The sequence below is a fragment of the Ambystoma mexicanum genome, chromosome 1p (genome assembly GCF_040938575.1).
Source record: "Ambystoma mexicanum isolate Mex_15411 chromosome 1p, UKY_AmexF1_1, whole genome shotgun sequence".
Lineage (NCBI taxonomy): Eukaryota > Metazoa > Chordata > Amphibia > Caudata > Ambystomatidae > Ambystoma > Ambystoma mexicanum.
Window position 1 is genome coordinate 979,964,340 of NC_090921.1, and position 24,650 is coordinate 979,988,989.

A 24,650-nucleotide genomic window follows, 5' to 3' on the forward strand; every position below is an offset into this window, starting at 1 on the left:
AGGACAAGATCAGTAGGGATGAAACATCTTTCTTTGGGCGGGATGGCTTCTGACTGGCTACTACAAAGATCAAAGGCAACAGAAAAATGTGTGGCCACTGCAGGGCTGGAGGCTCTACTACTTGACTTCTCATATTTTAGGGTCCCCAAAACTGTTTCGGTTGGGTTGCATCCCACTTCTGCCACCATATATGAGCCAGGCGTGGTACCAAGAGAGACAAAGACTCAAAAGTAACAGTTTGAAAACCGTTATTATCATACTCTTTGGGTTTGGTGAAATGCCCATCTGGCCCTACCGCTAAGGGGGTTGTTCCCTCAACTGATCTTTCTAAGGGCCAGCGATGGTCGTACGTCCAAAACCAAAGCTCGTTGTTGTGCAAACCTATGCTTGCCCTCACTCTTAAACCAGATGTAATAGGGGGTCTTCTTAAATTAAAAATGATGATTCAAAAGAAAATGTAAACCACAGTTGGTTTCAGGTAGTCCTACCAATAGGTGTAGTTCTGCCCGTTCAAATTAGCTCAACTCAAAAGGGGTTGCCCTTGGAACCTTCTGTGTTAGGCTCTTGCAGCAAATCAATAAAGTTCACAAGGTCTCTGTGTCTCTTGGGGTTCCCTTCCCCAAGCTTCGATCCTTCCAGTTCCAACCAAGCAAAAGACACAGTTCCTGTTAGGCCTCTCAGGGTTCCCTTCCCCAAGCCTAGGCCCCTCTGGTTTCACACAAACGAAGAAGTTCCTCTTGGCAGGATGTACCTTTCACCGTACAGTCCTTTCATGGGGGTAGTATCAGGGACTTTCTAGGACGCCGGGTTTCTGGCTCCTCACAGGCATGTTATTAAGGGACAGGGTTGTGTCAAGGATGAATTCCACCTTCGTTCCGAAGGGGGTGTCAAGTTTTCATGAGAATCGGCATATTTCTTTGCCTGTGTTCTTTTATGGCCTGGAGCATGCAGCAAACAATGCACTGCATACTTTGGGCCCCTCACCATGAGTTGGATGGTATCCCGGCGGTAATACCACCTAACTGGAATTGCGTTAGCACCAGCCGGTCTGACGTTATTAGCGCCGGATCACGGCTTGGGCATGAACAGTAAATCCCCATTCCCCATTGGGTCCATTAGACCCAATAGGGATTTTTCAGTGCAAATACTGTGCGCTAATACAGCCAGTGGTAATTGCTCAGAAAAAAAGGGAGCTAAATGAGATTTTCACCTCCAGAAAAAAACTGGAGGTAAAACAGCCCATTTAGCGCCCAACTCGTGATCGGGCCAGCCCTTAAATGCAGCAGTATTAGCGTTACCGCCGCATTTAAGGGCTACTGCCCTTCTCGTTCTGAGACCCTTTGAATGCAAAGAGGGCTCTAATTTTGGGTAGAGCAAAGACTTTCACTCAGTCTGGAGAGTTGTTCTGCTATTCAAACCAGGAAAAAGTACATGATATTTAAAAATGGGGCATAGCCCATTGGATTGGGGACTTTATTCAATTTTGTTAAGAAAAAGCCAATGGACCATTGCTGGGAATGGTGAAAGCGCACTCAACGAGAGGCAACGTTGTGGCATGCAACTTGTTAGTTAGTGCACCCTCCATGAGTTTTGCAAGGAGGCTACTTGGTGGAGCATGCAAACTTTCATACCTCTTGGATTTTCCAGCTCATGAAGATGCACACTTCTGCCAGTTAATCAGAACCTATTTCAATAAGAGGCCTCCATCCTTCCATCCTAGGTACGTAAGCAATCCTTTTCTCTTACTATGTTTACATTTTCAGCATGAAGTTGTTGCTTCCATTACTACTTGGTAGTCTGTATTTTGCTAAAACGCTGTACACAGAACATTTTACTTTACAATTATTATTGCCCAACTTTGACGAATCTAGCAACATCTTCACTGATTCTCTGGAGGGAAGCTTCTACGTGGCCAGGGAAAGGCAGAAGCTACCTTACACTGACCCTGTGGGTGGTTATCTGCGGCAGGACCAAGTAGGGGAAGACAAACGCCAGGAAGGCAAGAGAATGTTAGATTTAAAAAAACCTTCAATGGTAACTTCTAGTAACACCCAAGGACTTATACCACACACCTGTATGGCTTATTGTAATGTGGGCACTGAATTCACAGGCTTTCCTAGACAACAGTATCCACCTCTCCCCCCCTTTTCTAGTAAATAGACGAGGAAGAGGGATGGAGTAATGTGAATGACCACACGCAGCAAACCAATGCAGCGTTTTAGTCATTGGAAACTACTGATTAAGACTGGGATATTTAATATGCAAATTAGACACAAGAAGGGAGGTATGAGGAAGGTACAATCCCAATTCTAGTGTATCCTCAACATAGGCAAAGCTTTGAACATGAGAGAACAGAACACTAGGAGATAAAGAATCTAAAGTCAAACTAGAGAAATTAAACTAGCTGTTCAAGTTGGTGCACCTCAAGTCTCTATAAATACTCTTGAGACTGCCATTGTACAAAAATAAATCAATACATCTTTATTAATATCAAACCACAGTAAAAAGGCATAGTGATCAATACACTACAGCATTAAAACAAAACACCAAACTGGAAGAAGTGCAAAAAAGCAGATTACCAAATATCAAAATCTACATACACATATGCAAAAGAGGATAGGCAGACAATAATGGACAATACCTTGTCAGCTTATTGTCATGATTCCTGCCTCTCATGTCCCCAGCCCTCCAAGATGTCAGGCTGGATACAGGCCACGATCACCTACATGGCCCTCAAGGGCCTCTCCATCCCTCCAAAGACCCACTTGGAGTCAGACTTGGCGCTTGTGGCACCAGACTCACTCACTCCCGTAGGATAACATTGGGGATTGGACTTGTAGTGCATTGATGGGGACAAGATGGATGCCCCCACATATTTCGGTTCCCAGAACTGCATGTGCAGTCTAGTCATTTGGGTGTGGTTCAGCCCAGAGACACCTGGGATACCCAGAGACTAAGCCACGCCCAGGCTGAGAAACATGCTTTGTGTTTTCTGCACCTGCAGCGTGACACTCACCGTGTTCGGATCGGTCTCCAGTAGGCCTGCATCTTTCTTCTGCGCCCAGCTCCTGCAAGAACAAGAACACCATTAGGAACAGCCTTACCTTGTGGCGCTTCTGCCTATCATTCATCGCTCCTTCTGTTCTGCGGGCATCTTCGGCGGTGTCATTCCCATCCCGGCACGCCGCTTCCTAGGGAAAAGGGAAAAGAACAGAAAAAAAGCAATAGTAAGCATTCAGCAAATCTTTGCTTATTTTTTAAAGACTGTACAAGCTTCAAACGCTTACCTGAATCCCAGCCGCTCTGGGGGAACTCTGTCTCCGGAACTTCTGATCCATCTGCAAGAGGGAAAAGACACTCCAGTTTAGCATGGAAACATCTAGAGGCGCCGCATACTGCGCTTACTCACCGCATTTCTTCTTCCTAACCGGCATCCACGCTGAAAACGTCGCGGCACCTAAAAGACACAGAAAAAGACCTCCGTTCAATACAAATATGAAAGGGTCGCATTGCGCATCGCGCTCTCACTCACCTTCAGCACAACTCATCTCAGCAGCACTTCGCCATCCCCGGATGCCAGCCATCATCTAAGGAAGGAAAGGAACGAAGTTAGAGAACTGTTCAAAAGACTCATTATACTTACCTGTCGGACTCTTGCCAGTGAAGTAACTAGGCAGCAACGAGCCCGCATCAATCGACGCGCCCCTGCGCTCAAATCAGGACGGAGAGCACACTTTCCAAGAAAATAAGATGAGCTGTGGATCAAAGGGAGGGGTTGGACCCCGGGGAAGAAGGGGTTCAAACACACAGAGACAATAGGGAGTTAAACTTTACCAATCCTGTGTTTCAGGCCCAGTCTCGAGTCGAGTAGACTCCAGGGAAGGGTTCGAGGTCGTAAGAGGTCAGAACAGACTGAGTGAGGTCCCCGTGGATACCAGGTGTGCGTTACACTTATGGACAAAATGAAAAAAGTGTCATGTGCTGTGCAAATTGAAACATCTATCACACGTTGTCACTTCAATCATACTGATCCTTCACTCAAACAAACTCATTTCCATTCATATTCGTCCCAACATGTTTTATTCTGGAGTGTGTCGTAAAGAAATTGAACAGAAATTCATCAGGGGAAAGTCTGCACAAAACCCAAACATATGTTATTCGGAGTTGGTTAAGAAGACAATATTAGACATACAATAATACAAATTTACGCAAAACGGGAGCATAAACAATCACTCCAAGATACAACAGTAAGTATCGTATTCAAATGGCCTCCGTAAGGTCAACTCCTAACGGGGGTCCGATGTTTTATGCTTGACCAGCAGAGTAATTCCACATCTGAAAAGAGAGTGTAGAGGGCATCAATTACTAAACCCGTACTAAGTAGACTCTATAAATCAGTCAAAAAACCCAGATAATTAGATAATCAATTCCAATTAGCGAGAACCTGTCATTAAAAACTGGGGGCACTCCTTCATTTGTAGTGACAACAGCAATAGACGTGACTACTACTCATCAACAATAAGGGGATACAACTCAAAACGGAAGGTGAAGTCAGGAGAAGTATAAACCGTGTAGTGTGGGAGCTGAGCTCAACTCATCCTCATATTAACTAGATACATCGTTGAGGAAATCTAAGAATCCTCTCGCTGTTACAGTTCTCAATGGGTATTACTCACCACTTCAGATGTGAGACAAACACCCCTGAGTGAGGGGTATTCAGTGGTGGAATCAAAAAGAGGCAGTCCACTCGGTGTTCAGAGACTGTCTGTACTTGTTCTGAGTTCTATCAATGGTATAGTCTACTCCTCCTCCGTGCTAGAGAAAATCAAGAAGAGCAGAGAAGTATAATGATTCTGTGTTCATAAATCGTTAAAGTGACCAGGAAGGTACAGGAGTTGCTGCTTACTTATATCATGGAATGTGCCAGGTAGAAAGGTAAACAATGGTAAAGCATATCCTTTGGTCTTGAAGTGCTGCTACCACGCGTAAAGTGTGGCCGTCCAGCAAGAAAGGACCATCTAGAAGGAGTTCATCCTAAAGTGAACAGCAAGAAACAAAGGGCAAAACGTGCCCCAGTTAATAGGACCACACATGCAGAATGTCATTGTACTTCTAGTGCTGCAGCTCTAGGTGCAGGTACATACCAATCGAAAGTGAATCGGAAGGTTCGGTGATCAGTTCGACATTGAGTCGTCGCTGAATGGCGGTCAGCGTTGAGGATCAACAACGTCTGTAAAGTGGGCACTGCGTGCCGGAGTTAGCAAGCGGTGTACCTACTATAGTGAACGACAAATGAAGTCGAAGAAGGAAGTCAGTCCCCGCAATCATTCAAGGAATAGAATGGATTCGGGAAGTATACGGACAAAAGGTTCTTACCGTCTAGTACTGAGTGCTCTTCGTAGCGGACTGCTGTCTCAGCTACCTGCTAGCAGCAATAGCGTAAATTCATGTGGTTTCAAACGTCTGGTTTTATTAGTTGCGTGAAGTGACGTGTAGTGCAATCAAAGTGTCGGGACAAACGTTATGTAGTCTTGGCAACTGGAACATACTAATTCGGGATTGAAGGTGGAGTAGACTTCACAAAATAAGTGTAAACAAACCTCAACAAGTTTTCCAAATAGGATATATTGGCTGCAGTATGAAGCTTTGTAAACATGAAGCACATGCACGTAGTAGAAAAATTGCATTGATCTGGACTGCAGCATACGGTTATCCCTAAAAAGCCCACCCTGGGGCGGTTTGTAGGTTTGGGGTAACCCTATCGAGTTGGAAAGGAAATGTCATAGGGGTTCCCTGTCTTAACACCGCAGGGGTATGGAAATAGAAAGCACTCACTTTTAAGTGGAATATCTAAACTATGGTGCGTATCATTACTCCTGTAGCAGTTTCTCTACATTCAGGATCTAATAAGGTGTATGATTCATCAGACAGGATAAATACGTTACATGCTGGTTTCAGATATTCCAGTCCAGATTCTCGTTCAAACCAGTAACTGAACTATTAGTGAGGTGAATTAAATGTTGTTCTTTTTTCAATAGTAGTGTTTTATCTTTATTAATGTCCACACTGGGTGATAATTTGTAGATTACAGACCATCTGAAATCCTCCGGTCCATGTTGATTCTCAACCCAATTGTTGACCATCGGGGCATTGTTGGTGTAGTTTTTAAGACAACTCTTGTGCTCTCCAATCCTTATTTTGATTTTTCTGTCTGTCCTCCCGATATAGATTTTATTGCACGGGCACCATATGGCGTAGATCACCATGGGAGTGTTGCAGTTTGTATGTGATTTCTGTTGCCACAGGGACCTAAGACTCAGGTCTATTTCTGTGCTCTTGGTAGTGTATTTGCAGTAAGTACTGTGTCCGCAAGGATGGTGACCTTCAATGCTCGGCAACCCCCATTGCTCAGTAAGAGTTTTTTGTATAAACGGTTTTAAGCTGATATCATTCCTGGTTAGTAGTTCTTTGAGGTTTCTACTCCTCTTAAATGATACTATTGTTTTAGGTACTGGTACTTCACACTTTTCTAAGATCGACCAGTTTTTCAGAATTATTTTTTTAATGGCATTGGACAAATTACTAAACTTATTCGCAAACACCAGTTTTGGATCAGTATTGCTCTTAGTGTGTTCTTTATACTCTAGTAATGCATCATGATTATTATTTGTGGTCCTCTTCAGGGCTCTGACTATGGTTTTGCGTGGGTAACCTTTTGGAGGAGTTTAGTCTCCATTTTCTGTGCCTCTATGCAAAAGTCTGTTCTATGTGTGCTGTTTCGTTTTAGTCAGAGAAACTGTCCCAGTGGAAGGTTGTCTCTGACATGTCCTGGGTGAAAACTGTCATAGTGTAATAGAGAATTTCTGTCTGCCGGTTTACTGTAGGGCTTCACAAAGATGTTGTTAGTCTCTTGATCCACTGCAATCGTAATGTCCAGAAAGTTCAAGGCTTCTTTGCTGGAGGTAGAGGTACATTTAAGAACCTATCTTGGGTGTTAATCCAGATAAAAAAATCTTCGTGTTGTTGAGTTGAGCCATGCAAGATTACAAAAATATCATCTATGTAGCATCTCCATAAACGGATGTTATTAAAAAACTGATTGGTGTTAATCATGATTTTTCTGACCTCAAAAGTTTCCATATAAATTAGCAACGCTATGTGCTAAGGTAGCACCCATCGCTGTCCCCTGGATTTGTTGAAAAAATTCTCCATTAAAGTGGAAATAATTTTCGACTAGGCTCATCACTGCACACCAAACAATGAAAGAGATTGGAGTCTTCTCTACTTTGTGGTCACGGAGCAATTTTTCTTCTAGCATGTCAACTGATGCCCTTTGAGGAATACTCGTATACAGGGCCACTACATCAAGGCCCAGAAGTATTTCGGTATTTGGATCAAATGGAGTTCCCGCCAGTTCTTTGATGATCTGGGTAGTGTCCTGTATGTATGATGCCATCTTCTTAACCATGGGCTGGAGAAATGAATCCGCAAATTTAGATAGAGGTTTGAGTACTGAATTTACTCCTGAGACAATGGGACGACCATGGGGTTTCTCCATTGGAGGATGACATTTTTGTTGTCAAGAAAAAGCCTGGGTTCATTTCTTACGACTAACCCTTGTGGCAGGGTGCCATTGCGTAGATACTCGAGCATGATGGAACCATGTAACTCAGTCCTAAATAGTCTTTTTTTTAAGCTGACTGAGTTCGTTCCAGTTGGAAATATTAGAAGTTACTTTACTCGAGCCTCCTAGTTCAGATGCCTTTTCTAGTAATTCTTTGACATGGTCTTCGTTATAGCTTTTGCATCTGTCTAAGGCCATGATTATGCCCTGGCAACTGGTTTCAACGGAGAAGTGATCCCCAATTCGAATTCATAGCGCAAGAGAAGACTGGATCTAAAACCCCGGAATACATATGAGCCCTCCTTAAAGTAATGATCTAGTAGTCAACAAGTCAAAAAGTAGTTGTCAAACAAATGGATAGAAACCTCACGGTCCAGCGACTGTACTGGAAACAAATTAGACACAAGAAGGGAGGTATGAGGAAGGTACAATCCCAATTCTAGTGTATCCTCAACATAGGCGAAGCCTTGAACATGAGACAACAGAACACTAGGAGACAAATAATCTCAAGTCAAACTAGAGAAATTAAACTAGCTGGTCAAGTTAAATATGCGCACAGCTGAGTGACCAGAAGGAGAGAAATTGAGCTTGCCACTGCATCCAACTTATTCTGATGATGTTTGGGACACCCGAGGAGAGCAGAGTGCGGAATGCAGCTCAGAAGCTAATGGACATGGCGTGCAGCGAAGACAAGCCAGGAGAGGTTTGCTGCACCCCTATCACGGGCAGCTGGAGCTGCCAGACACAGAGGGAAGCCAAGCGGAAACGAAGCAGCTCACAGAAAGCATTGCTAATCAATGGGTGAGAATCAAAGAGGACAGCGAAGTGTAACGAACGCCAAAGACACTGAGTAACACCGGTAAGCTCAGAGAGAGGACATGGGTTACCAGGGCGCTTCAGGGCAAATACTGCATGCTGGCCCAATGCAACGGAGCCCAAACAAAGAAGGCCATATCATTAATACAGAGACAAACACTGTGAAAAGCTTAATAGAAGGCAAAATAATTGTACAGACACGAACATTGCGAAATGCCAGACGAATAGTGGGAGAAGCCTAAAAGAAGGCAATATAATTGTTATAGATATGAACTTTGCGAAATGGCCAAGTGAAGGCAATAGAATTGAGATGAACATTGCAAAAAGACTAAGAGAAGACAGTATCATTGATAGATACATACACTGCGAAAAGCCTAAGTGAAAGTGATAGAATTGATATGGACATTGGAAAAGCATAAGTGAAGACAGTACAATTAATACAGAACTGAACATTGTTGAAAACTCAAGGAAAGACAGTACAATTGATACAAAGCATGTGAAGAAAGTGTCAGTGACCCAATATTGGAGAAGTGTTGTTTCTTGGATACAAGAAAGAGTGAAAAGAAAGTAAGTGAAGATGTTCTGTCAGGATAGTGAACCAGGCAAACAGTACGTCTGGGACTCGCACCCAAATTAGAAGGTTGTGACACCCTGGCAGGAGAGTAAACGAGGGGTGAAAGAGGAAGTGAGCAGAGGGGGTTAAGAACCTCACCTTGAAAGTATGGAACATTGATCGAAGAGAGGACCCATTACTCCTTTGTAAGAATAAGCTACAATACCCTGGCAGGAGAGTACACCAGGGAGAGGAGAAGAATTAAAGCAAGAGACCATAACTGTCAATGTAAAAAGGGAAGAGCCTTACCCCTTTGAGTGATGAAAGAAACCAGAGAAGTGACAAAACAGTGAACACCTGGTTGGAAAGTAAACCAGGGGTAAAAAGATCATTGAAAAAACCTGAAGTTGTGGGGTAGTGGCAAAAAGGAAAGCCATACTCCTTGAGAGAGGAACAAGATCAAGAAAGAGAGCGAGAAAGTAAATATCTCAAAGAACTGTGACATTGAAAAGAAACAGAGGGAGACTAAGGAAATCCCTGTTTGTTCTGAGTAACCATAGAATAAGTGAAGACTGAAGGGATTCAAGGGTGGAATTGTTCACCCCTTCTAAACTGTGAGATAACAAAGTGGATAAAAAAGAATATTCAGGGAGAAAGTCATCTCCTTGCGAAACATTGGAACATTATTGACGGAAGCGCCGGACAAATTTTGAGAAACCAGAAGAAACATAGAGGAAGGGAGAACCCTTTTCCTGGTAGAAGGTTATTCCTTTTTGTTTGTCCACTTTAGATCGTTATGTTCAAAAGTTCAAGAATAAGCTATAAGTTTATAGCTCAGAGAAATCCCCCTTTTCACCTTGTATTTAGTTTAGCTTGTAAGGGTCATTTAGGGTTTTGGACGGAGGACGCTATATTTGTGGAACATCCTGACACAGACGTTCATTCGCTATGTTGAGGCAGGGAAACCCCTGATAGAATTAGGGTCCGGTAGGATTTTCCCAATTTGTCTTTTGACAATATAAGTCTATATCCTACATCTAACATGCCACTGTGTCCAAGTCTTACTCTTGATCGCTTACACCAACCAAAGTTGGAGTATATATGATTATTTAAATGCATTTAGTGTTGAACGACTCTTATAGCTGATAGGACATTTTGTTTCCTAAAAGCATGCCTAAATCACACTAGGGTTTGGGCCTAATTAGAAGGCAAGAGCTTAGCACCTATCGTCTTCAGTGTTCATTTAGCAGTTGGGTGCACTGCGACTGTGGTTTTATCTTAACAAAAAGCGAGCTTATGTTTAAGAAACCATGTAAAGGCTCCAAAGAAAGGCTACATAATATCAACTGTTATCTTGCTAAAGGGAATCTGGAGGAGGGCCAAGTACAGCTTCCAACTTTAGAGCAACTTTAGGTTGCAGTAGGTATGCACCAAATACGTATTATGAATTATTCAGCAACGAAAGCTGAATCAACACGTTTATAAGTTAGCCCTAGACGTTGGTAAGAGATGATTTCAATCTAAAGTGGCGATTGCTGTATTTTATCAAATATTGTGGCACTCAAACAATGTTTCGAGGCAGCTGGCTCAAAGCAAGGAGTCTTAGCATCTTAGCAGAATACACTGTAGAATGTAATGGACACAACAAAGTATTGTTTATGTAAACAAGTTCCTGATGGAAGTGCCTGGCATTGTGTCAACTGTAACTAATTATGTATAACCTAACAGACTGTCTTGTAATCAAGCTTGCTTACTGCATGTCTCTGTAAACTGTTATGCTCCCTGTAACCAGACTTGTTTCACTGTAACAGCGCCGTGATGCCCCACGGCTGCTGTGCGCTATAAAAAATTAAATAAATATTAAATACATTTAAACAAACTGACCCTTCACCTTCTTTATTTAAACCCATACTTCTCAAAAGTTTGTGTTTTGGGCTAAAGGCTGTCTAATCAAACATTATATAAGGAACCCCCTAATTGGAGGAATATAGATATAGGTATGAAGAGATGAAGGAGAGAAGACTGCAGGCACATGATATGGAAGGCGCAGGCTAGATGCTGCAGCCAAAACAGCCAAGGCACAATAACACATGCTAGCAGCCACTGCAAGCCCAATGATGCTTCCTTGCATATTTCGCCAAATGCGCCTTTTAATTTGAGTGAGCATTTGGGACTGTGAATTTAGCATTGCAGTAAATACTGTTGTTTGGCCTCTAGGTCCCAGGCCGCCTTACCCCTCGTGTAGAGAGCCATACTACCACCCGGAGAGGGTAAGCTTTTCCCTCTCCATTGTTAAACTGATGTGACAATGCAGTGTTTTGTAATATGCCTACAGTAGAGGTTCCAAAAATGGATATTTATCCCCGTTCCCATCTCTCACCCCCCCTCCCTCCTGTCACCCCTACAGGGAGAGGAGCAGAATCACTGCAGACAATGCTGTTTGTTTTGAACAGAGGAGGCGCACACGGTGGTGCCCTCATTCTAGCCCTGAGGAATGTGGCCCACCAACATAGCACCACAGAAGCAGGTCGGCTGTAGAACGACCTGACCTAGTGCTAATTCCTATAAGCACAGGTTCAGTTTGTTCCTAGAAAGGATCCCCACAGTAACAAACCAGGGGTCCCATATCAGAAGAAAACCTCTTGAGAGGAACCTATCGAAGAATGCGGTCTTCCTTGTTTTTAATAAAACCTGCACCTGCCAATACAGAGAAAATCTATTAAAGGAAACAATGTCTTTCATCTGCAAGGCAGCAGACACATGCGTAGACTGAGGTGGTCTAGCATGTGCCTTTTAGCACATCACAGTGCACCACAGACGAGTTTGAAAGCTCAGCCAGAGACGCTGGCCCTTCATAACCTATTCCCACTCAACAAGCTGTGTGTTTTTTCGGTGTGAGAAAACATTCACCCCACTGAGTCTCTTGCCTCAATTTATGAGGTTGATGAGCCATCTTCGTATGAATCACGTCCCTTTGGGTTACAGTATGGGACACAAAATGTTCCAGAGACCATCATTTCAGATGTCTCAAGAATAAAAGACCTTCATGAAACCCTGCAATCTGCAAGTGGGTTGGACACTTCCCCAGAAATAAGGTTTGGCAGACCAGATCCCTCAGACCATGTCGATGGATATTACAAACAACTGATGTCTAGGGTCATAGAATATCTGGGATGGAAAAGACCTGTACCACTATTTGAGCAGGACGACCTGACTGATATTTTATATAAGGGACCCCAGGAGGACCCTATTTTTCCTTTCCATGTAGCTCTGATAACCAAGCTACAAAACAATTATATTAAAAAAAGACAGTCAAAAGGGGGCACGGATGGGGTGGTGTTCCCAATGCCAATTGGGAAGCACCAGAATTAATTCCAGCAGTGAAGAAAAAAGGGACAAATAAGTACAGAACGTGAAGAAGTGACCCTTACTATCTGACAAAGCATCCAACTCCTGAAAGTTTGGTAGTTCAGGCTGCCACTTCTACATCCATACAAAATGCATACCCAACTACCCCCCGGACAGAGATGACAAGCGTTATGCCACTTTGACTAGAAAGATTTTCTCTGCGGCGAGCATGGCCATTAAATCGGCAAATGCCACATGTGTACTGGCCAAGTTCACTTTAACCTTATGGGATTGCATAGCGATGGCGGCTGAACATATTCCCGAAGGGGAAGAACAAGACGGATTCTTAAACATTATCAAGGATGGGAGAGATGCAATGTACAAATCCCTCCAGACTGGTCGACTCTGCTGACTGTATCAGCAGGGCTATGGCAGCTAGCACAGTAATGCACACATTTGCCTGGTTGAGAAAGTCTGGTGTTGCTCCAGATGTGCAGTCTAGACTTCTTAACATGCCCTTTGAAGGCACACATTTATTTGGCAGCAAGGCTGACGAGAGCCTGGAGAAGCTGCAGACCTCCAAAGCTACAGCCAAATCCCATGGCGCTGCAATCAGACATCCACATACTCACCCCACTGGTACAGATTGGAGGGGCAAGTCCTTTAACTATTACTCCTCATTTGGAAGTGGGAGAGGACTGTCGAATCAAAGAGATCAGAGAAAATTCCCCCGTGGTTGACGGGGGAGAGGTGCTAAGACTGTCCAGGCAGCGGCTGCTTTACCCTCAGTCACTGCATCAGCCACTTCAAAACCGCTCTGAGGCCTTACTCCACAAAACCCTGGTGGGAGGCAGATTCTCACAGAATATCAAAGAATGGCAGGGTATTACTTCAGATGCATGGGCATTAGAAACAGTTGCCCATGGTTACTGCCTTCCCTTTCTAAAAAGGCCTCAGGATCATCCACAGTGGAACAGCTCTTTCAAAGTTCCAGATCCACTCCTTATGTAGGTAATGTTGACCCTGCTGGAGAAAGGTGTTATAGAACCAGTACCTGTAGCAGAAAGGAAGAAGGTTTGGTACTCCTTTTACTCACGGCGCCAGCAGGGGGATCGAGTTTCCCAGTCATTGCAGCTACTAACTGGAACTCGCTACCTCCCCCACCCCCTGACTGAGAGGCATCGAGTCACACACAGCATTCAGGAAAGCAATCAAAACGCTTCTGTTTGTATCAAACCAACCTTACACACTCTGTCCTGACCACATATACTAACCTGGTGTTCTCGATGCCTCTGGGCAGTAGGCGCTTTAAAATCCAAAAATAAAAATAAATACAAAATAATCCCCAGGACGGAGGATTGAGACCCATCTTGGACTTAAGAGACTTGAACAAGTTCCTCAGGAAGGACAAGTTCAAGATGGTTACCCTTTTTCAGATCCTTCAGACCCTCCAGCTTCAGCACTGGATGGTATCATTGTACCTTCAGGATGCTTACTTTCATGTGCCAATCCATCTCAAGCACAGAAAGTACCTGAGGTTCGCCGTTGGTAGTTCTCATTATCAGTTTTGAGTTCTTCCATTTGGGCTGACCGCAACCCGAGGGTTTTCACCAAGTTGATGGCGGTAGTGGCATCAAGTCTCAGGAGAGGGAGGATTCACGTCTACCCCTACCTGGATGACTGTCTGATCAGGGCACGTTCTCCCGAACAGGCCCTGGAACATCTCAGTTCCACCTGACGCTCCCTTCACAAACTGGGCTTCTCCCTCAACTTCAAGAGGTCCCACATGATACCGTCTCAAAGGCTCCAATTCATCTGATCTGTCCTAGACGCTTCCTTGGGAAAAGCTTCACCACCCGAGGTGAGTGCTCAATACATTCTGCAGATGGTCAACACATTTCAGAGTGCCCACCGTCTTCCTGCCTTCGATTTTTGATGTTGCTCAGCTTCATGGCATCCTGCATTTTCCTGGTGCCAGAGGCCCGCCTGAGAATCAAATCTCTTCAATGGGCCCTCAGGACTCAATGGTCCCAATTCTCAGGCAGGATGTCAGACCTCCTTGAGGTTCTGGGCAGAGTCGCACAGGACCTTCTGTGGTGGGGCTGCAAGGACATCATTTTGAAAGGATAACTTTAATGGCAGTCATGGCCGGAGATAACAGTAGTGACAGACCCCTCACTCATGGGGTGGGGTGCCCACACCAACGATCTGACAATCAGCGGTCGTTGGTCTCTGTACAGGGAAAGAATGTCTTGATAATGATGGAGACACAGTGGCCATGTACACCTCAACAAGAAAGGAGGTGTAGGGTCACTACCACTGTGCAGAGAAGCAACGCAGCTCTGGTTCTGGGCAATTCAAGAAGCAATCTCTGTATCCGCAGTTCACCTAGCTGGAGAGGAGAACTAGGCGGCTGACGCTCTGAACAGGCAGAGCACAGTCTCCAATGAGTGGGAACTAGCTCAGGAAGTCCTTCAAGAGATCTTCACCCTTTAGGGAACCCCTCAAGTGGATCTGTTCATGACCAGTGTCAACCGCAAGTGCGAACTGTACTGCTCCAGGGAATTTCCCCCAAGAGGAGCTCTAGGAGACGTGTTCGTAGTGGACTGGGAATTTCCCCTCTTGTATGCGTTTCTTCCAGTCCCCGTCATTCATCACGTGATCCGGAGGTTGAGAAAGTTCAGGAAATCCATGATCCTAATCACCCCGGATTGGGCCAGGAGGACGTGGTACCCGGACCTTCTGGACATGTCCATCTTCCCTCCAATACGTCTTCCACAAAGAGAGGGCCTTCTCTCGTGAGAGGAGGGTCAGGTTCTCCATCCAGAGGTCAAGATACCCAACCTTCATGCATGGTTTTTGAGAGGTTGAGATACAAGGATTGGGACCTCCCGGATGGAGATTTTTCTGGTGCAGGGATAAACATGTGGACCCTTTTATATGAAGTACACCTATGGTGTTATCTTTCTTGTTACACCTGGCCAATCTGGGGCTCCAGGTTGGTACAATTAAAGGGTATCTAGCAGCGCTATCTATTTTCAAGTGTTCCTCTGAAGAGGTATCTTTCTTCAAGATTCCACTGGTTATACAGTTTTTGAAAGGATTGGCAAATGTTTTTCCTCCGGTCCCTTTTCAAGTCCCAGTTTGGGATCTCAACCTAGTTCTGAAATTCCTAATGTGTGCTCCATTCGAGCCTATCCATTCCTGTCCTTTAAGATTGTTAACCTTAAAGACCATCTTTTTAGTGGCTCTTAAATCAGCCCACAGGGTGAGTGAACTTCAAGCCTCGTCCTGCAAGCCTCCTTACACAGTCTTCTTTAAGAGACCTTAAGGTTAAACCTACCTTTCTACCAGAAAATGTGTTTGAGATTCATTTAATTCAAAAAATCATTCTACCTTGTTTCTATCCCCCACCTCATCCTGGAAAGGAAGAGGAGAGGCTACACTGGCTTGACCCAAAACGTGAACTTAGCTTCTACATTTCCAGAATGTCTAAATTAAAACAAGATGATCAACTTTTTATTGGTTACATGGGCCATAAATTGGGTATGGCGGTCTCAAAACAAACTTTATCTAGGTGGATCATACTCGGAATCTCTAAATGCTACAGATCAGCAGGAAAAGATCATACTGAGGGTCTCAGACCACATTTGACCAGGGGCATGGCTACTTCCTCTGCCTTAAATAGAGGAGTACCAATTCAGGATATTTGTGCAGCTGCAAAATGGTCCTCAGTCCACACTTTCACCAAGCATTATAGTCTGGACTCTTCCTCATGCCGGGAAGGTGTTTTTGGGAAGGCAGTGTTACATTCTGTACACATAGACCAATAAGGAACTCCTGAATTCTAATTTGAAGCTTTAAATTCTGACTCCCTCCTCCAAAGATGCAAATACTGCTTTGGGAGTTTTTCTTAAGATGAGGAATATGTAGAAGGACACAATCCATTTGAGGAACAACTTACTTACCGTGGTAACATTCTTTCAACTGGATGTTCCTCCCAAGTATTCCGCATCGCCCCTCCCAGCCTACCCCACAGTAGAATTTCCATGTCATTGCAGTTTACGCTCTTTCAGGGTGAGTAGCTATCGGGTGAAGGATAATCCAGTACACGTAAAAACATAACTGAAGCCAATGGTTGAAAATTATTGATCCCCTCTTCTGCCCTTCACTTTCCACCTCCCTCCTCTGCAATTTCTCTCATTGTCTTTGTCCCAAAGACTTTCTTTCCCTTGAAGATCTCCTTTTTCCTCCTTGTTCCAACAACTCTATTCCTTGCTATGGCCTCCCCTCTCCCTTCCCTTGCTCCCCCTCTCTCTCTTTCTCCCCCTTGTCGGCAATCTCTCTCTTTCTCACTCTCTTTTTCCCTCTCTCTCGCTTTCTCTCTCTTTTTCCCTCTCTCTCTCTCTATCTCTCTCTCTCTCGCTTTCTCACTCTCTTTTTCCCTCTCTCGCTCACACTTTCTCCCACTTTCTCTCTATTTGTGTCCTTCCTTATCCTCCCTCTTTTCTACTCGCATCTCTTACTTTCTTCTCCAAGTTTGTATCCTGCTCTCCCTGTCGTCACTGACAATTTATTTCTCTCTGTCCCCACCACTTCCCAGGTGCTACCGCTAATTTCCATCTCCAAGCTGCTACCCTTCCAACTCTCTTCCCAAATAATCTCTTCCATTCGATTTAAACTAGTCAACGTTCTCTTCTGTTCCACTATTTCCCACTTGTTTCCTTCACCAAGCTGGAACCCTTCTTGCTTTCTTTCCAAAAAGCCTCTTCCTCTTTCATTAAACACTTTGAATTCAGTGCTTCTCTTCCCAGTTGTTACCCCTTACCATACTCCCCATGCCGGTACCCATCTCACTCTGTTCGGACACAATCTCTTTTGTTCTCTCTGTCTAGATACACTTCAAATCTTCTTTGTGATTCCACTATCTATTTCTAACCTATTTCTATTTCTTTCCTCGCTCTACAAACTCTTTCAGCTGGTTCCCTTGTCACACATTAGCTCTCCATCTAACAATCCTACTCAGTCTATGCTGTTCCATGCTTCTCCCAATATACCTCTCACCAGAGCATCCTGCCCACAGCACTTCACCATTATGCTAGTTTCTTCTTGGTGACCCTCCTTGACAGGTTCTGCTGCTTCCCGCTGGCCAACTCTTCCTGGGTCTGTCCTTCAGTTACTAAGTCTCCTCACTTAGGAACACACTGGATCTGCTCTCCACCATGCTCTTACAGGGATTGACGTCCTCTTATAACCAGGTTTGGGGTCTCTCAACCTTATTGCTTGCAGTTCTTCTAGAAACAGACAGCTTCCACTTGGGCTGACTGCCTTTTAAAGCATGTCTGCTCATCCTCTTGTGTGTGCGCTAAGGTGATAGGATGCACCTGGGTGTTGTGAGCTGTGCTTTTTTCCCATTGGCACATGTTACTAGGGTCAGGTAGTCCCTCAATGGGCTGGCCCGAAGTAATATAAGAGTCAGCCAAAATGTTAGATTCAAAACAGGCCTTGATTATTGGTGTGGTCTCATCCCCTTCCCCTGGGATCGCTCCTGAGGCTGCCTGTTCCTCTCTGTGAGCCACTGTGGGCCACAGCGCCACCATACCTGTCAGCCCTTGGCGATTGTATCTCAGTTGTTTCATTGCCTACGATCATGGGAGGCACAGGAGGAGTGTCCAACGAGTATTCTGTTGTCCTGCCGGATGTTCCCGGGGGTCTGGCTGCGTCATGCCTACGTCACAACACAGCCTTCAAAGCTCTGTCATGTGACTGCTCTCCTGACCTCCAGCGGCCTGTGATTCAGGCACTATTCAAGGATGGCTATCCCTCAATCAAGTGCATCTTATTGCTCCCATGGTCAGGACCGCTCCTGTGTCTCTCTGTGGTCTTGGGATCTTTTTCCTTGTTCTCCTGTCAGCCAGTCTTTTCCTGATTTTGCCTTCTGCAATCCAGCAACTCTCTCTTCCTGTCCTGTTGGCTTCCTCCCTCTTTATTCTTTTCAGTCTGCTTTTCCTCCTGCTCGGTTCCTGTTTCTTTTTCTTCTCTGTGTCTTCCTTGTCTGTCAGTGTGTGGCTCCTCTGTCAGACCATCATCATTAAGAGCACTTCTTGGTGCAGTGGGACCCCTGTGGTGTTCACTGCCTTCGCACCACGTTAATTCCGGGAAGCTGTTCAGCCCGTGTTGTGGGGGAACTAGTCCCTGGCCCTACCCTAGTTAACATCAGCTTGGGACGGCTGGGGGCTGGGTCTCTTGCCTGCATAGACCCTGGTTCAACCTGGACGATACGCGACCCGGTGCCTCCAAGAAGAAAGGGAAAGGATCATTGGAGCCAGGACCTGGTAAGCAACGCCCCAGTGATCAAGCCTTGACTGTGTGTCCAGGTTGCAGAAATTCTGACATTTTATCCAGAGCGGGAAAACAATGCTTGTTGCATTTTAACTGATACATTATGTTTCTGCGGGAACTGATGCATTATGCACAGACCTTCATATTTCTTTCCTCAGCAGTGGCGCTGCAGAAAGCAAAGGAACAGAAGCATATTTTCGTTTGCCACTTGGTTTTCTGTTTGTCCGCTTCAAGTGTATAGGTAGAATCTCTTTAACACCAATATGGGTCTATGAACAAAGTGCTTTCAGCTCTCTTAAACCTATGGGCCTCAATTTTGACAATGTTTTCTGGACCCTGGGGTACTGATGCTCACCTGTGGAGAGTCCTACGGACCCAAAGTTACAGGCACCAAATCACAGGTAAAGCCTTACCCCATTTCTCTGCACAGAGCAGCTGTGAGGCATGGCGGGCGAGTTCATGCTGGGGTTCCTTGGTGTGTCGTCCCCCAAGATAACTACAGTCTCGTTTGGTGGTGGTTGCTCTAATGTAAGTTTGTGGTGGTCTAAAATCACTGCAGTGGCTTGCTTTGCTGTTGTGCACGCCTGTGCTGGTGAGCGGTGTGCAGCATGTCAATGGGCCGCTTAAGCTCTCCTTTCCCTCTCCTGCCCTCTCTCTCCCCCTCGCTTTCCGTTCGTCAGTCAGGCACTGAGATGTAGCTGACATAGAGTGTTGATGAGATGGGCTTGCTTTGTTGGTCTCTCCACACTCTTTGGGTCTAGAAAAAAGAGAAAACATGGTCAGCATAGATGTCAAGAGGTATGGTGTGATGCAAGTGGGTACTGTCCATGTATAAACTGGCACTTGGAGTGGGGCAGGAATGAGGGCTCTCTCAACTGCCACCTTCCCCTTATCCGTGAAGACTGGCTCAGACCTTCACCCTGGTATGCCTCCCACCCAAGGCGGAGAGGGATTCCTATCCCCTTGTGTCATGGTCAGGTTACTGGCCTTGTCACACTCTGTCTCTTGTTGCTCTCCCTTACCTCCTCCTACTCTCCTCCCTCTTACACCACACGTCTAACCTTGCTCTCCCTGACAATTCTTTCTCTGTCCTGTCCCTCAGAATATGCTCCCTCTAGTATCAACCTCCACCCTCTGATCCTACTCCCTGGTACTCTCTCTCTCTCTCCCTTCCCTCCACACTACCACTCCTCTCTTGTTGCCACACTACTACTCTCCACACTACTCCTACTCTTCGCTCCGCACAATACCACTACTCTCCACACTACAACTAATCTCCCCACTCTATGCTACTACTACTGTCCCACTCCACATTACCAATACTCTCTCCAGTCCACACTCCTACAATTCTCCACCCACATTCTTTTCCCATCTCCAGCCACCTTCTCATTCACTTGCTACTCTCTTCCTCTTAATCTCTTTCACTCACCTTACACACACACTCAAACCCAGGTACTACTCTCTCCCCAACCAATGCTTCACCTGGCATACTCTTTCAGCAATTCCCATCCACGCACATCGGCTCCATCCTTCCTCCACCTGTTCTCTTGGTCTTGATTCTCCTCGTTTGACCTCTACCGAACAACCCACACCTTGCTGCTTCCTGTACTCCCTCTTATCCTCCCCCGTACCCCATCATTGGCCTTCTCCCTCTTCAGGTTCCTTTAGCCACCCACTGGCTGTCCTCTTCCCACAGGAGGTGTTAAAAACAAAAACAAGGAAACATTCAAAAAGGCTCTTAAGCCCCGTCCCTTTATCATATGCGGATCCACTGTTCTCCGGCAATGGCAGACTGAAACATTCAATGTCCCAATTTGTGTGAAGGCTTCCCAACTGGTTAAGAATGCCAGCTTGGTGACAGTGCTGCCCTGTGGCTCCCACGCAGGTGAGTATGATGTCCTTGAGCGTGTGAACCCTACTAGGCGCGGCACACCCAGACTCGCAATGAAGTTGTACTGCTGCGGGTTGTTGTCTCGTAGCAAGAACAAAACATTTATGAAATAAAAGGGTATTCTTTATACAACATCACCACATCAACATCCTTCGTCCTGAAGACCGCTATACCTGCAGAGACAGACATTAGAGATAGTGCCTGATCTACTGCAATATGCCGAAACATATGTCGACCATCACACTGGCTTCAAACATCTAAAAGCATCGTTGACACAGTTTTGATAAATGTTATTTCGAAGGGATTGTGTCCTCCGACGCATTCCTTATCTTTGATAATATGTTTACAGCTTGCTGGCCTTGGAAATTTTTTCTGTAGAGGGCGCTGCGCGTCGACGTCCGCCAAGTCGATGTCCCTCGACGGCCACTGTATCGGCGCCGACGTCACCATGCCCAAAAATAGCCACGCGCTGCTTTCGTTGCTCAGTTCTGTTTTTCCGCGCTTCGTGGGGCCTCGGAACGTCGAATATTCCTTATCGTTCTCGATGGCTTCTTCATCAGAACCGACGATGCAGCGATCCTGCTTCAAGAAATGTCGAGGCTGCGGTAAAAAAATGTCAATAACGGATCCACACAGGGTCTGTTTATGGTGCTTGGGGTACGAGCACCATTGTTCAGAGTGTGAGGACTGCATGTCCATGACGGCGAAATCCCTGAAGGAGCGAAAGGGGAAACTCGAGAGAGGTAAGTCAGCCAAATCCTCCTCTAAGGTTTCGTCGGCTGAGTCGAGGCATTCGTCTCCTCGCCGTCGAAAACACTCCCATTCTAGATCTCGAAGCAGCTCCCATTCGTCGAGATCTAGACACTCAAAAAAGAGACATCGAAGGTCCCATTCCTCGTCGTCTTCTGTGTCCCCAGAAAAAGTTTCCTGTCCCACCAATCACAGTTCTCAAGCTGAGTGGGAGGAATTCAGAAAGAAAATGTTAAGCGTCTTCGAGAACTAACCTACCTTGTGATTGTGCAATTAGCTTAGCACATACAAAAACACGTACTAATCCCACTTTTCTGTTGAATTGCATTGAATTTGCTTTGTTTATTTGTTGTCCTTTGTTTTTTCTTAGACACCCTTTTTGGGTCTTTTTAACTTTAGTCTTTATTGATTTTGAAATAAATTAAAAATATATTTTTTATATTCTGTTTTGCGTACATTTTTAACTTCTTTGCTGTCCAAACTATATTATTTTGGGACACTTTGCAAGTCCTTTGCTGGTGCACTACCCTGTAGGAATCAGAGTTTTGAGAAACAGATTAATTAACTTATGTTCCGCTCTTATACATTGTAGCAAGTGTATCCAGCTGGAGTGCTCTGTGAAGTTCACATAGTGGTTTGCTTCGTTCAGGCTGCTGCACAGTCTGCTCTGTAGATCATTTGCTCGCTTTGTCTCGCTCTCTGATTACATTCTGGTTGTCACATGGTTAAGGCTGCTGATATTGAAGATCCCATCAGACAAAGAGAAGGACACTGGCCAATATGGTGCTGTACAGGTGGGGGGTGATTGCTTGTGTTACTTTTTCCAAGTATACAGGCACAGGGATTGTGGAACTCCCACCCCCCACATCCCGCCTCTTGGGTAGGACTGTCTCTGGCATAAACACTGGTAGGCCTCCATCCCAGGCTAAGGGATCCCTATCCCCTTCCAACAGGGACAGCTCTCTGGCCCTGCCACAGAAAGCAATATGGAAACACCATGTGTATTGAAATGAGACTGTTGGGATGCATCAGAAGCGATATACCTAACAGATAGTCACACTACCTCTTTTACTTTTCATCTAAGGTAAATCGTGACATAACATTTCTTATCACCTACAGCCTTCAAAGAAGAATCTGATTGGTCTACCACAGGTATCCAATGGTCAAAAATAACAAATTACAAAATTTCATTCACTGACATTAATATGCAGGCAGTATATGGGAATGTATGAAATTAAAATAACAGTTCTGAAGAGGTGTTCGTAGAATTAAAGATCAACCCACAGCTAGATAATTGTGTCCAGCTATGTCAGGGTTCACAATATTCATTTACAACGCCCATCAGAATTAAAGACTATCCACTTGAACTGTATAGCACCAGTTAAATCATCATGCATGTTAAATTGAAATTTTGACATGCTGTATCTATACAAGAGATGTCATTAAAGGTAAGTAAAATAGCATTCTTTGTAATGTGTTTAAAAACATGAAAAGCAGTTTGAAGAGGACTGTAATCTTGCAGGGTCAAACGTTCTTACATAGATTTGACTATCTCATAACTAGCCAATCCCAACGTATCCCTAATTCCATGACAAGGAAAGGGAGGAACTTGGAAATATTGGATAAACAATTCAAACCCTATGTTCAAAATCAAAAAGGGAATAACCAATGGGATGAGAAGGGGGAGGGACAAAGCCTCCCCCATGAAGTATAAAAGGAGCAAGGAAAGACAAGAAGGGAAAACCTTGGAGCCTATACATCCTGGTCAAGCATCCAAAGGGAAACAGTTGAAGGAAGAATCCTGGAAGGCAACTGCATGGCTAGACGCCATACCTTTCACCTGGAACCTTAGAGGCAGAGACTGGCCCAAGGCAGGAGGACAAGTACAATATTGCCTGCATGAAAAGGACCCCGAAAAGGAGGCGACAAATACCACTCACAAGCTGCAGGCGGTAGCAAACGTACATGTGCGACCTGCCACAGTACAAAGAAGAATCCAAGGAAAAACACCCCAAAGCAGAGGCCTCTGTGCAGAGAGCTACAATCCAGCTTTCACAAGAGATCCAGTAACTTCAGTAATGTATGGCATTGTTACGCAACCCTGATACAAGAGATGGAATCTGAAGGAGCCAAGCCACATGTCAGACAGGGACCTTCAGAGAAGAGATACAAAAATGAGAAGATCGACCGCTGGTACTGCTGAGAGGTTAGGGAGACACTGTTACGTTGACCTGCAAGGTTAAGGGATAGATTCCAATCAAAGAACTGATGAAAGCCAAGGGACTAAGAAGAGACCACATTAAAATAACAGCCGCCTGAGAAAGGGTTGAACAGCTGACTTGGAACAGAGAGGCCTGGATGCTGGCCAGATTTTGAGTAAGTGCTCCAAGAACCTTTCTACAGAAGATGTTGGAATTATGATAGTTTAGGGATGGACATTTAAGAACAGATTCTGGGATTATTTTCTTTGGTACAATATTTTCAATCTTTGGTTATTGTAACAAGGAAGACTTGACTCAGGAATGCTCAAGAAAAGGTTCATGATTTTGTTTGGCCATCATTTGGATCATTTAGGTTTTAGAATAGGGTATCTCGACCAAAGACAAGTACTTTATACAAATAGAGCCCTGACAGCAAGGGGTAAAGAAACCTGACACTTCGGTTTTGTTGTCCTAACATTCACCTTACTTCTTAGGATTCCTGTTCATAGAATAGGTAGGCTTTATTCCAATCCTATTCTCATTAAGCATCTGTTAAAAAAGATATGTTGAAGCAGTACAACTTGATTCCAGTGTCTCACTGTTTGGCCAATCAAATGGAGGTACCCGAATGGGACGTTGAGATTCTGTCAACCAACATTATCTGTGGAATATTGGGCAAAACCAGAGATTATTGCCCCAAATCTCTGGATCCTGAAGAGGGGCATCCGCCCTAGACACACAGTGGGAACTCAGCACCAATGAGGCATATGAAGACAGCTGGGAACGAGGAGGCCAGGCCGAGAGCAGTGAAGAGCGATAAGGGGAGACAAAACCGGGGCAATGAGCTACCAGGAATGAGGTGGATTACTGTGGAACAGCGATAATGATAGTATACCAGTGAATAATTCCCAGAGAGCTAAATCCTGGACCACACAAATTCCATGTTCCTTTCATGAGTGATTAAGTAGATCTTCACAAAGATAGTTTGATTTGAGACATTCTATGTTTTATTCGTTTAGATGGTTCAGGTTTTCTGAGCTTCTGCTTGGAATAAAAAATCTTAAAAGCCCCCCCCCCCCTCTCTAGGTAAACATTTTCATAGAGCTTTTCTTTGTTTCTTTGTGG

At 44.8% G+C, this 24,650-nt stretch overlaps 1 protein-coding gene across 1 annotated transcript in view; it reads left to right on the forward strand.

The window, feature by feature from the left end:
* The window catches only part of DRC7 (dynein regulatory complex subunit 7), an 862,568-nt gene that overhangs the window by 411,948 nt on the left and 425,970 nt on the right, over window positions 1-24,650 (forward strand). The gene's annotated exons all lie outside the window — the stretch shown is intronic.